Source organism: Nipponia nippon, unplaced genomic scaffold, assembly GCF_047370975.1.
Source record: "Nipponia nippon isolate SJK-2023a ecotype South Korea unplaced genomic scaffold, ASM4737097v1 scaffold_10, whole genome shotgun sequence".
Classification (NCBI taxonomy): domain Eukaryota; kingdom Metazoa; phylum Chordata; class Aves; order Pelecaniformes; family Threskiornithidae; genus Nipponia; species Nipponia nippon.
Genome location: NW_028262291.1, coordinates 3,842,424 through 3,856,908, shown reverse-complemented (window position 1 = coordinate 3,856,908; position 14,485 = coordinate 3,842,424).

Below are 14,485 nucleotides of genomic sequence, written 5' to 3'. Positions count from 1 at the left end.
GGGCTTGCTGCTGACTTTTCTGCTGTCTATCCAAACTGAGCGTTAAAGGAATTTTCTCAGATCTCAAGAGAGAAAATAGGTACCAATGGGATTTTGTAAAGAAAAAAAAATCCTTCCCCCACAGGACACATTAAATAACAGCTAAGCAAAACATAATCCCCTGCCCCCAGCAACTTCTCTGAAACAGCAAAGTTTCGGTCAGCTTCCACATACTGTTTTTATATTTTGCTACCTGTTTACTTTCATCCTTTTGTCTGTACACTTGCATCTCCATCCTGTAGACACTCATACAAATAACACTTCTTTATGAGCAATCTTAGCTCAGTGAGGCTGTGCACGTAGACAAGGTCATACAAAAATACAGAGTCTTGCAGGATGGTGGCCTGCGCTTGTATAAATGCTTACACTTATTATCATGTGTAGCTTATGGTACTGAAGTTAATCACGTCGATCGATCGGTGTTTGAATGATCAGGGTCTTGCACCACAAGCTCCCTGGAGCAAGGGATTGTATGTCACCAGCCATTTCAAAAGCAACTACCGATTTTGACCGCCTTTGGATTTTTTTTTGGATGGTCAGCTTGAGACACCCAAAAAGGAGCCCAGTTTTCTCTGCATGACTGATGAATAATTAATAAAAATCAGGATCGCTTCACTTTCAGGAGTCTCCGGCTTCATCCTCCAAATTGTGGCCTGATTTGAGAAATTCTGGCCTTTCAAACATCACTCAAGTTCACAATATTATAAACCCAGTAAATAATACTAAGGCATCTGAGACCCTCATTTTTTTTCCTCTACAGAATTCTGCAATGTTATTACATGACTGCTACAAAGGCGGTTCATTGCCCTGCAACCCTGGGCCCCACAGCAGTTGTGCATGTAACTCATCCTGGCTACATGTGCATTCTTCAAGGTATCGAGCACCCACCACACACACAGAGGTTGTGGTCTGAAATTAATCTGAAAGGCCTTTTTACTTCATTTTGTTGTGCATCTCAGTGAATAGATGCTATTTTATGACTACTATTTCTGCTATACTATAGTGTGAATAATATTCACAATCGTAAGTATTCATTTTCTTCATCAAGAAGCCAAACTTCTTTCAAGCAGTAAGGAATTGATGCTTGCAACTTGTTTATTCATTTTTATAGTATTATTATTCCCTTGTGCAGATTAAAAATTGAGGCAGAAAGGGCAAATAATTTGCACTAAATGGTATTTCAAATCAGTGAAAAAGCTGGCTATAAGTGAGAATTTCCTAACAATTGATGGAGAGCTTTTAAAATTATTTTCGTTGTTACTGTTGCTGATGTTATGTGGACTGATGTTTAAAGGTTCATATCAAATCCAATTAAAATGAAAATGAAGCACTTAACTCATTTTTTGGAATGGCCTCTCTTGCTATAGGAAGCTTTCAATCTAAATAATTTTTCCGAGTTCCTCTGTAGTCAGTGGCGGAGATAAGTGCCTCCAAGTACTTATCTGGACTGGATAGTACCAATCCTATCTCAAAACAGCTTTTTAAAAGATATGGGTTAAATAATCTCTGGAAGCGCCTATTTCTTTATTGGCTCTGGAAAAAAAGCCTAGATGATTAACTCAGATTAAGTACCTTATTTTTAGCTAGAGCTAAATGAGCTAATGAGTCTCACTCTTTTCAAAACATAAGAGTTGCAACACATGATTTTTGTTTCAGTTCCTATCTGTGTCACTGAACTTTATCATTTATTGTCATCTTTTTACCAAAGTTCAATAGAAAGACACTGGTCTTTACATGTTTCTACAAATGTATTGCAGAAAAAAAATATTTGCAGTACAAATATATTATGGGGTAAATCACACCATCACTTTCAGTGCTGGACCTGCTCCCTATATAAACAGAGCCTTCAACAAGGAATCCTGGTAGTGTAGGATTTTTGCTTTTATGGAGATAGGAAAAAAAAACCCAAGGAGGAAAGTCTTGTAGAATAAAAATACCTCCTGACCAAATAGTACACAACTGCAAAAGCATTTTCACCTGTTGGAATGAATCATTTATTTCTACTGCACTTTTCAATGCCCCTCTGTAATTTCTGCAGAAGAAAAACTTCAGCTTTCTGTACCACTAAAGCTGAACCGAATGTGTTTTGGCAGAATGTAACTACCTATATTTAAAAGTCAAACATCCAGAGATCCTGGAACATGCCAAAAAGGTAACCGAGGGCTTGTGCCTAACTAGGCAATAACATCATTGGAACCAACTGAAAGAAAAGCAAGGAAGATTGCCACAAACAATGGTCAGAAATAGGGCATGAAGCCACCCATGAGTAGAAGGTGGTCATAGCAGTCTACCTTGTGGTGGAGATCAAAGGAAAAATTACATAGGTGAGTCATGCAAGGCTGATTGAGGGTCAAAATGTGATGAACCAGATGTGTCTGGGATGAAGAGCCATCTGCTAAAAAGCAGAATAACTTCAAAATATCTACAGAACATCATGGTGAAAACTTTGGATATATAAGTCATTGCAGAAAGAGGAAAATAGTACAGAAACTTTAAAGAGTTTTTACTTTGGGGTATCTTTGGGATCTCCCGCAGATTTAGGCGTAGGCATTCCATGAACGTGATTCAGTATTACTTTTGAGAAGAGATTTGTAACTCTTCTCCCCTTTTCTCTGAAGTCGGAAGTGGAAGAATTAGAGAGGCTGTAAATACACTGAGGGAAGCGAGGTCCCAAGCAGAGCTAGAGATGTTAGTGCTAATTCCTTTGGTTTCTGATTTCTGCTGAAGTTCCTGCATGTCATCCCAGAAGTGACAGCAAAAAGAAAGCCTTTATTTCCCCTGTGGCAGAGGGCCAGCAGAACAGTCCGGTCCTTTCTCTTGCTTCTGGTAGAGATGAGTATGTCAGGCAAATGAGGGAAGGCAGACGTGAAGACACAGTACACTGCGATATGCGGTTATTCGAGCACGGGGTTGTTCTATAAAGAGCCTTATCAGCACAGCACAAGTTAAAAAACCTGCCTAAGAAGGAGAGGTTACTCCACCATATGTCAAGGACTGCTCTGCTTCCCAGCTGCTTCTGCAATCCAAGAGGCATAAAGGTGACAATATTTCTCCCTGGGCTGTGAATGAGCGCAGAATTGAGATTCCACAGCTCCCGCTGCGTGTGCCCACTGACAGGATGTCATACGACGGGACAAGCATTCACAGAGGCTCTCCCCAGATAATAATATAGTATAATAGTCCCTGGTGAATTAGTAGGATCCAAATGCATCAGATACTTAAAGATTTTTCAAAAGATCAACTTCCTGAGAGGTTCCTCTTCTAAAACTGCTCTGCTAAAGAAGGTCAACGTGCTGGAGGGATCGTTGCTACTGTAATTCGTAGTTGCATGTGTTATTGCTGGTTCTTTCCAATGAACCCGGCCAGACAACTAATTTCAAATATCTCTCGCCATTCTGTTATCTAATGCTTTCTTAACTATTGCTATCAGTCAATGCATTCCTGAGAGCAATACTCAGCCTGGAATTGACTTAAAGCTGTCATGGTCAAATGATATCTTCTGATTAAGTCTACTCTAAGGCTCACATAAGTCTCATCAGCTTCAAATGGCCTAAATGCATTTTTTCCTCACTGCAAGTCATTATTTCATACTTTGGAAATACTTAAGCCACCCCATCTTCTCTGTCTGCTATGAAATCCTTTGTAATACTGGTATAGAAGAAGCCTTATTGATTTTCTGGGAACATATTTGGCACAGTAGCTCTCCAGCACCTTATTTACACTAAATCAACAAAAGTTTGAAGACATAGGCACATAATCTAAATGTTTGATTTAATTAAAATATTTCAGTACGCAAAGCAATTGTAATCTGGCCTCTTTATGAAGGCTGAGATCCCAATTTTTTCTTACTTTTGTTTTGAACTTACCTTAACACAGAAACGTGCAGTGTTGCTGGATTATTATGGATGGTGATTTCTTCCTTAAAATAATCTTGCACCATGATTAGTTTTTGAGCAAACCTGCATCCCGCAGCAGAAATGAATAATTGCAAGTTTCTTTGCCAGTAGATTACATTTTCATTTCTAGCTTGACCTAGGGAGTAATGCCCCTGGACTTTGTTTATGCAATGTGTTTGTGAAAACCATGAGGAAAGTCTTTAGCTTTTTCAGAAAAGAGTAATTCTAGATCACCAACTTCTCAGTCAAAAGTGGTAGCCATAGAGCATTTATCTCTACTCTTTTCTTGTCAGTGGCTAAATAATGTTGCCATAATGACAAGTTCCAACTCCACTGGAAATATTTTTTCTTTAATAGACAGAGAATGGGCCAGTAGAAGAAGAAGATATCCTACAAAAAGAAGGAAACAGATTTGCTACCAAAGTTTTGCTTCAAACTCACAAGAGTGCGTACTCAGAGCTGTGGTCCTGTTCAAATCGATCCAAAGCCCTGGAGAGCCAGAATTAATCAGGTGATCCTATTCAGTCCGATACAGTGACAATTCCCACAAAATCAGTCTTAATACTGGCATGTTAAACCAAACCTGACCCTGGAGCAATTTCACTGAGTTATATCTGGGATGAATTTGTTCCATAAAGGTCTAACTTCATTTCACTGGAAGTGCAAAATTGTTTTCTTTGTTAACAAGGACACTGAGCCAGGGGCTCTCAGGTGGTGATTTTTCAGAAGTCAGAAGGAATAAGGGGTGGGGGGTGAAAGGGGTTTAGCTATGTCTGTCTGTCTGTCTGCATCCCCTCCTTCTCTTGAAGTCAGGCCTCCTATATATCAGGGAATGCGATTATAACTCTGCTTAAAGACAGACATTTTCTCCATGTCTCAAAAGCACCTATGATAATAACCCTGATTTGTTGTAAAATTGATACCACAGAGTCTTTTAGTTGCAAAGATGATAATTAATTATATCACTAATAGCATTTGGTAGGCTTATGGCCATCTAAGTGGTATTTTAGCTAGAATCTGTTAGGCTTCACTGAGAACCAATGGGAGAATTGTTAAGACTTATGTGGTGTTGAAGATCAGACTACTCTATAGTTGTCCCTGACAGCCCATAAAGGTAAGATGCCTTTGAGATGTTCATCTGAGGCTTTACAGCATGTAAAATTTACACACTGCAGCTGTCTCAGGAGGATGAGCCCATGCAACCGAGTCATAGAGTCAGTGGAGCAAACATTTATGTAAGCAGTTGTGCTAACAAAGAGCTAGGTTTCCTCGTAGCTGCTGTTGGCTCAAACTACTTGCTAGGCTTGCCTTTGTGCTTTCTTAGGGAAGGTTTGAGGGGTCTGAACTGCTGCAGAGCAAGAGATCTACATTCTTTATCTGCTAGACTGATGTTAAATCACTGTTGTATTCTGCTAAAAGTTGCAGAAGGTTTCTAGTCCAGCCATGGTTTGATGAAGTTGGCACCGCTTTTTTTCTATGAGAATCCTGCGCTTGCCAATATATACATAACATCTGCAGATACTTGGCACAGGGAGCCTCTTCGAGGACAGAGGTGGAGAAGTACCTGGCTTCAGATTGTCCCTATACAGGTTAGTTCCAGATTGCTCAGTCCTGTTAAGACTGAAGGATGTGAAAGGTAAGAATTATACATGTCTGGGGAACTTCTGCTTGTGTTCCACTGTAGATAGCTGCGGTGGTTTGGGATCTGGGCTTCAGACACTTGACCAGGGTCAGATAAAAGGAGTCGGAGGTCTGTGCTGAACACATTACAACAATTTACTGTGTTGTGGAGTAAAAGAGGTAGAAAGGGAGTTAAGGAAGCCAGCTAAGACCTACGGTTTTCTTGCTGCCTATTATTTCATGCTACACTCTGCTGCTTATCATTACTAGGAACTGCAAGTCACCAACAGAACTGGATGAACTGTTAGAGAGATGTAAATGATTAGTGAATGGAGGTGAACGTCGTGTCAAAGTGTTACTTCAGTCCACAAGTGCTTATTCACCTACTGTCATCACTTTTGATTATTATGATATTGCAGGAAGGATTCTTACTGAAATGATGAAGCCTCTTATGAAACAGTTCTGAACAAATGTAAACTTAAAAAAGTACAAAGTTTCCTAATGGCACCATATAAGGCTGTTAAGAATATTTTGCACACAGCCATATCCTCAGCTTCTGGAAAGCAAAGTGACTCAGCTGAATCAATAGAAGTCTACCTTTCATCCCAGCCCATATCCTGGGCCTAAACCCATGGAGAAATATCTTAGAAGAAGTAAAATTCTTGTGCAACTCCTCCAAAATCTGTTTAGTAGACAGAGTTACATTACCTGGATTTTACAAAGTGTGACAATATCTTCCATCCCTCTTCACAAGATACCCAGACTCAGTCCTTAATATAGGTGACAGTCATGTAAAAAGTTTTTACAGTGGCTTTGCTCAAGAGGCAAAAGATGAAGATTATTAATAACCGTTCTTCTACTTGGAGGTCAGAGGAAATAATCTGCTGAAAGGAAGCCTATACCATAGCCATGGAGTAGCTGCACGATTTACCATGAATCGGGAAACTGAGTAACTTTCTCTGATATTCCTTATGGCAGTTTCTTAAATAGTCACATTTGCTACCATGAAACATGGCTGTGGGACATTCGGGGTCAAGAATTGAAGGGCAAAGGTTACTGAAGCATCCTGCCAATGCAGCTAAAATTGACCTTTACTTGACAAAGCAGAAGTAACGTGGGATCTAAAAGAATGGTGTTCAAATAGCTAGTCCATCCAAAACATTGCATTTGGATTGATCCTAATCAGCCATAATTTCCTAGTTTAAGGGCCAATTAAAAGGCCATTTGAAAGTAAGAGATGCAGAACAAATCAGCATGGAAAAAGCCTGGATGGTCTTTAGAAAGTAATTCAAGTTTACTTAGGTTTTACACATCTGACTAGTGAAAAAATGAGTAGGTAATGGATGTCTTACTCCAAAAGCCATTCAGGTTCATTAAATAACTTGTGTCAGTATGAGATAATATCTGAAGCATCGCTAAAAAGTGAAGTAAAATACCTGCATTAAAACAAGGAATTTATCTACCTAAACATCACAGCAAATATTAAATGGAACCTAAAATCCCCCACTATCTGGCTATTGTGTATGTTATGTACCTTGACCCGATGTAAGAAGCAGAATTAAACTCAGTATTTCTTTTATGTGTATTTACATCTGTCATCAGACATATAATGGTCAGAAGGATTCTAATTTGCCATCTTTAAACCTCAAATATTTTTATTTTAAATGCATCTTCAATTTTTTTCATTTTCCTGGAAACAAAGTTCCTTAAATATTACAGGCCAAAAGCGAGAGACAAATTACCTCTGCTTCTTTCATGGCTGGAGTTACAAGGAAGATCCTTGCATGATAAGATGATGGGACACCTCAGTTCTTGAAGCGAACAAAGCAGACCAAAGTGCTGAGGATGAAAAAGTGGAGTCATGGTGTCTCTCTCATACAGGTCCATCTCAAGTTCATACACTCTTGAATATGGATCTATTGATTTAGGCACTCATTTTGCAAAGGGAATTGTAAAGATAGGCCCCCCGCAACTAATTCTGAATTTAACCCTTTTCAGAAGATTTCCAGAGTGGGGCAGGAGTCCCTCTCATAGCTTTATGTGGGGCACCAAGGATTCATTCAATAGTGAAGGCTCCCTGAGACCTGTATATTACTCTTTATCAGAGGTCTCTAGCAGATAAAGCCTGCAACAAAACAGCTACCGATCTCTGCTACTGCAGCCTCACTCTGCAGAAGAGCTGCTATTGCTGGGCAATAGATGTCCCTTTTGCCATTCTCTTGACTAATAGGTCACATATTGCCATCAGTGGGATTTGGATTCAGTTAGGCAGATGTGTCATCGATTGTATCATTTGTAGAAGGAATTAACCAATACTAATGAAATAAAGAGCAACAGAACTATAAATGGACCCTACACAAACCCTTTCTATTTATGGCTCCAGTGGCAATACCAGTATCCCATTCTCAAAAGACAGTAATCCCCAAATTTACTTTTTCCTCCAACACACACACAAACAGCAATGACAACCCTTTGTACCATCATGGCAAATAGCAGTGATATAAAAAATCGTTGATTAATCATTTACACCCCACCCTAACTGCCTGACTACATTTCCTTTAGAGCTGCATTTTAACTCTCAATTTCCTGAGAAAGGCAGTGACAGACATATCAACTACAGCTTTTGCTGGTAATTTATAACCCTTGCTACCCGAGTTCCTTCTATACTGTCATTAGGTAAAATTTTCTGGTTTGTATTTCAGTCTGACTTCATCATATAGTACTGAATAATAATAATCATCATCATCATCATCATCATCGTCAGTTAATGTTCAGAACAATGTTGTTAATACTTTGTTAAGAAAAGGAGCTAATGCCCAATTCTGCCTTCCATGGAAAAAAAATAATCTACTTCAGTGGGAACAGTCAGATATTTAGCAAAAATTCTTGGTAGTAAATTATTAGAGTATCAATTAATATTTATAGTTTAGGTCTATTAAGGCCTCATAAGAATGAAGGCTCCATTTTGCCTCACATTTTATGTGCATGCACAAATAAGCAACGATGTAAAGTTTTCCCTTCTGCTTCCTAGCATAATGATGCACATACAGGGAGTGGATTTTATAGTCTCCCAGCCTGTACATTTATTCCTAGACTTTTGCTCATGTTACAGATGTGAACATGCATGGCTACAGCTTTTCCAATTTTAGATCAGTGAGCCACACAGCAAAGAGCATCGAGTTGGCAGGTCCTCTGCATTCATCTGAATGAAATGAAAGGGAGCTCAGTTCTTGGCTCCAGTTTTCTGTCACTGCATTGTCATTCAACAAAACGGACCAAAGAGAAAAGCGATCAATCCATAAACTGGTGAAGCCTCAGTCTCCAGCTGTCATCAGCTTTGAGCTCCCTCCACTGATCTTATCTGTTGCAGAGTAATTGAAAGTAATTTGTTTTGGTTGAAAGTAATTTGTTTTGGAGAGTAATTAGATTATCTCTTGGGGGGCTTCCTACCTGGTGACCCAGTGTTTCTCCTTGGCTTGCTGCTTATTAACATCAATTACCATAGAGACACTCTTCAAAGGAAAGCTTGCACTGCCCAGGGTGGGGAACCTATTAAGAAATATGCTTCTCATTCCTGCTAGGAGATAATAAACCTTCTGATGTCAAACAATTATTTGTGGGTCAGATACATATGGTCCCACTGGGGCTTAAGCCTTTCATTTGCCATCCAGTGTGAAATGCTTCGTAATTAGGAAATGAGCTACATCTTTCTATAACGGTGTATGTTAACGTGAATGTAACAGGCTCAAGCAAACTGCTACGTAACATTTGTGTTTACTAACACTGCCAAAGCAGTAAGGGGGACTAGTAGGCAGCCTACTCTGGAAAAATACAAAAAGACACATATTCCACACTTGCAGAGGTACTGGGATGGCAAACAAAATATGTCTCTGTAGGGGAAAGTGCAGAGAGACTCAAAAGTTCATGCTTTGACTCTTGTCCCCAGAATCAACTCTTTTTAGCTGAGGCAATTAATATGGTTATATATATGACACGGCACTGATAAGCATCATAATAACACCAGTATCTTTTTTTTTTTTTTTCTGTAATCATGTGAGCTCTAGATGAGTCATTGCCTGACTGTGACATTTACTGGTAGCGATTACATCATTACTACTATGCCATCCTACAGAACATCACAAAGTAAACAAGAACCATAATGATCCACCTTTTGAACCATGTCTCTTTTTCAGACACAGCAAATCTGAACAGTAAATTGCCCCACTTCTGCATTAATTTTACAAACGTTCAGTCTAAAACTTTCCTGTGTTACATCTGATCTTTGTGCTGCTTGGGCAGTAGAAAAAGGTTATGGAGGGAGCAGAAATGGCCTTTAAAGGTAAGGTTTGGTTGTTGGGGCTTCCCTGGCTGTGTAGAAGCCCTAGTGTCACTGAAAGCCCCCGGGCCAGCCCTGGGCGTGCAGGATGAGCTGGGGCTGACCACGGGGAAGCTGGGGGAAAAACATGGTGAAAATGTCCTCGTTCTGCAGCTGTTGATGACTACCTGCAGCTGTCCTAGTCCCTAGGGAAAGGAGGACAGAAAGTTGGGGCAGCCCAAGAGTCACGTTGAACAGGAATCACCACCAGTGCTTGTAGTCATCAAAACCCACTCTGTTAGGTGATACTGGCTCTCACGTTTTAAATACGCAAGTCCTTTAAATCTCTTTTCTGAAGAGCTGCTAAATGCTAACATCTGAAGTAAATAACTGCCATTTTTTTTTTTTTTCATTTGTCTTGTTTGAGTAATTAGGTCATTATATCTGAAAGTGATTGTTTTATGCGTGCCAAGAGCGAATAATGAAGACCTTTGATGAATCCAGCGAGCAGCATGTAAATGTGGGGAAGGAATGCAGAGGCAAATGAATGACCTTTCTGAAAGAGAATTTCTCCCTGCGCCACCATTTTATCTGCATTAAAGTCAGTTAATGCGTTTACTTTTTCCTGCTGTGTATATTCTAGTTGATTCCTCCGTGCTTCCTTTTCCTAATAAAATGCACATTGTGCAAAGTGTTTGCAATGTTCTTTAAATAGGCTACTGTGGGCCTGTTTATGAGCCAGCCAGTGGCTGCTTGTATAGAGCTAAACATTTCCTCTTCCCATAGTTTTCAAGGAGTGCTTAGAACTTAAGTATTTTTTCAGACTGCGTTTACATAATTTTGATATCAATGCTGAGTTATGGATGGTCTTTAGCCACCTCTCCAGCCCCTAAAAATTAATTTAAATGAAAGTAAACTAGTTTTATTACCCATGATGGCGCTAATTAAAAAATAAAAGACAAGGACTGAACAAGCAATGGAAAATAAATAACCTTTTGTTTCTCAGGACTGATCCGCACAGGAAAGGGTGGATCGACTGCTTCCACTTAGCTGCTCATGTGAGCAAGTACAGGATGTTATTCTACAGCCCCATGAAACCAGATCAACTCCATGGCGCTCACGTTATAAATCAAACCAAGTAAAGCAAAGAAACTGGAAATATCATGAGAAGACTGGCAATGATTTTGTTTTGCAGGCCCTTTGAGCCCAGGGTGGGAGGAGAGCTGCTTGTGCCTGTGAGCATCTTTACCAGTGTGCACGGATGCTGGTGCAAGGGTACTCAGTGGAGGGAGGGTGCCCTGACCCTTGCGATGTGGCCGATGACCTTGTAATCCTGTCTCACGTCTGCTGGCTGCCAGTGGGAAATAGAATTCAGTCCTTCAGCAGCACGGCTGGTTGTGAGTGAGGATGCCACAGGAAAATTAAGGTATCCTGAAAAGGGAAGGAAATCATAGAATCATAGAATCGTTAAGGTTGGAAAAGACCCTTAAGATCATCGAGTCCAACCGTTAACCTATCACTGCCAAGCCCACCACTAAACCATGTCCTCGAGCACCACGTCTACCCGTCTTTTAAATACCTCCAGGGATGGGGACTCAACCACTTCCCTGGGCAGCCTGTTCCAATACCTGACCACCCTTTCGGTGAAGAAGTTTTTCCTAATATCCAACCTAAACCTCCCCTCACACAGCTTGAGGCCGTTTCCTCTCGTCCTATCGCTTGTTACTAGGGAGAAGAGACCGACCCCCACGTCGCTACAACCTCCTTTCAGGTAGTTGTAGAGAGCAAAATGCAGCTGCCTTGGATGGAAGGCTTCATGGTAGGGAAGAGAAGCAGGTGGCTGAATGCATTTTATCTGATGTGTTCTTTGCAGGTGTACTTTCTGCTTGCACGTGTACATATCTGTGTACACTACCTTCCATTAACTGGCCATGGTGAGTTAGAAGAAAATGGGTTCAAATCACTAGATATTTTTTTTTTTTTTGGTGTGCGGTATGTCAGTGGAAAAAGGGTCTGTTTATGGCAGCATTTTAGTTTAAATCAGGATAAATGGTTTGAAGGAAAACTGATTTCCCTCCTTGCTGAGCTTCTGTTTGCTTTTTGGAGTGAGTGGTATCAGAGCATATGGACTGAATTCAGTTTGGATTAAACTAAACCTGAATATGTGCTCAGTGAAGTCCCCTGACATGCTGTTAGCTGCTAATGGCCATTTAGTCCATAGGACCAGATTAGACCTTGCCTGAAGCAACCCCCTTGAACAGTGTCCGGTGTGGATGCTAGGTCCTCAGCACCTAGGGACAATTTTGGGACAATTCATGATACCATCTTTTGTTTTCTTAAATAAATATTTTTTTTCTGTGCATGACAGACAGCACGTCCAGTAATTGCAAATCTTGACATGGCATCTGATAAGTCTACTATAGATTTCATTTATTTGCTTAGCAGAAAACATGGTAATGTTTTATTACGCACTTTAGATGCTTTGACTCTGTCCTTCATATCCCAATTCACTGCCCTGCCATCTTAGGCTAATGATGAAGAGTGTGAACCAAATTGCGGTGAATTCTTGCACCTGAACTTTTCTATCAGTCTGCCTGCTCTTGGTGTGGGCTGATCTCTGTTTACAAGGTGATTTCTAGCTTTTTGTTCTCAGGTTTCTGAAGTGTAGGTCTAAGGAATTGTGGAGGGGATTATCATCGACTTCTTATTTACTTGTGGGAAAGCTACCAACGTAGCTATGCAAAGCAGGCTGCTAGATAATAAAATTAAACGTGGATCAAAAAGGATGAAGTCTATGGCAAAAAACCTGAATTTCCTCTTGGAAAAATGCCAGTTTTCCCAGCCAGAAAATTGTGAATTGTACAAAGTCATAATAGGGAAATGAGGGAGGTCACATATCTCAGAAATCTTGTGGGCAGATGCTCCTGTTTACAGCTAGCTTACAGTTCTGAGATTTTTCCAGGACTGTAGAAGGTAGAATCAGAGTTTAAAGAATGAACCTCCTATTTGGAATGCAATACAGCAAGTAAGAGCTAATTCTGAAATTAATTTCTCATCCGTGGGATCACAGGACAAGATACTTCCTTAATGGTTTTGTTAAACAATATGATTCATGCGCATTTTAAATCTCCTGTCTACAGAAAACCTATGTCCCTTCTTGATTCTCTGCCACAGTAGTGTAAGAGAGGAAAAGATGGATAAAGTGACAAAGAGGTATCCATTCATATTTTTTTATCCGCTGAATACGTTACAAATGGAATTGCCAAATAATTTTCTGTGAACACTGTAGAGGAGAAATACTGTTTGTTTGGATGGTTGATGAGGAATGCTTTAGAAGTAAACTCTGAGTCACTTTTAAATGTGTAGGTTACTCACCTAAGGTGCAGAAATGCCAGGGTATGAATTAGGGAGCCACTCGCCCTGAAGGGCAGGAAATAGGTTTGTCAGCTCATGTTTCCCCTTATCCCAAGATTTGAGTGCTGGCCTTCCAACATTTCCAGTTTACGACCACAGATTTTGCCCACCATGCCCCTTGACAGCTTTGCCGAGTCTGCCTTTTCCCACTTGATGCTGCTGCATAATCCCATTCGATCCCGCATATGAACAGCAGGGCTGTGAGGGGTCCTAGGGACATTAACAGCTCCTAGCAGAAGAAAATAAAATGCCAGCACCCTCTTTATTTGGCTGACACAACGATCCTGTACTAGCTGGTTCATTAAAGGGATGTTGCAAGATAGTGATTACAGGGAAAGTTCAGCTGGTTTCCCTTTGAAATACATAAAGGTGGTGTTCAGGTAATGGTTTTGAATGTTAGTCCTTTTGATGTCTGCAGGCTTTACACTTACACATCTGGAAGCCTGCACACCTAGCTATAAACAGACATTGCAGCTATGTTTCACAGCTGGCTTTACAAAAGATCAGCAGGACGCACATCACTTACAAATGCCACTCTTTTCTTTTTCTTTAGCTTGCTTGAAATTGTATGTTGTTAACTTGTTACTTGCTTTGGTGATTGTTTTATTCATTTTCTTTTTACTCACCTTCAAAGAATAAGCAGTCTGTCCCCACAGACTTTGCCGTGTTGCCATAGGAATAGCTGGGGCTGAGGACCGGCATTTGTTCTCGGAAGCTGATTCAAGACCCGCTGAGGAGCGTGTGAAGGCTTTGCTACGGTCCTGAGTGCCCCCAGCCCATCGTGAAAGAGATGAGGATATCCTGCCAATCAAAAGAGACATGGTGGGGTCAGTTAGGACACAAGTCTTACTAATTTCAGTCTCTCTAGCCTCGTATTTAATTACCTTTTACTTCTAGATTCAACTTCAGTCTGTATAAGGAGTGACAAAATGTCATTATCATTCAAAAAGTGCTTTATGGAAGCAATGTCTATGGAAAACTTCTTAGAGTTACAGCTCAAAAGCAGTATGCATGTTCTCACCCAGAAATGGGAGTGACTATAATTACTTTTTGAAAGACTTGGCAAAAAATGCCATTGCATTTGAGATGCTGTTTGATTTAGAGAGTTGGCCATGTCTTCCTGGGTAAGTGCTGTACTGGTCGTGCTGTCTGGTGCCAGCTACCTACCTCATAAATAAGCAGGTTTGGGGCTTTAAGATTG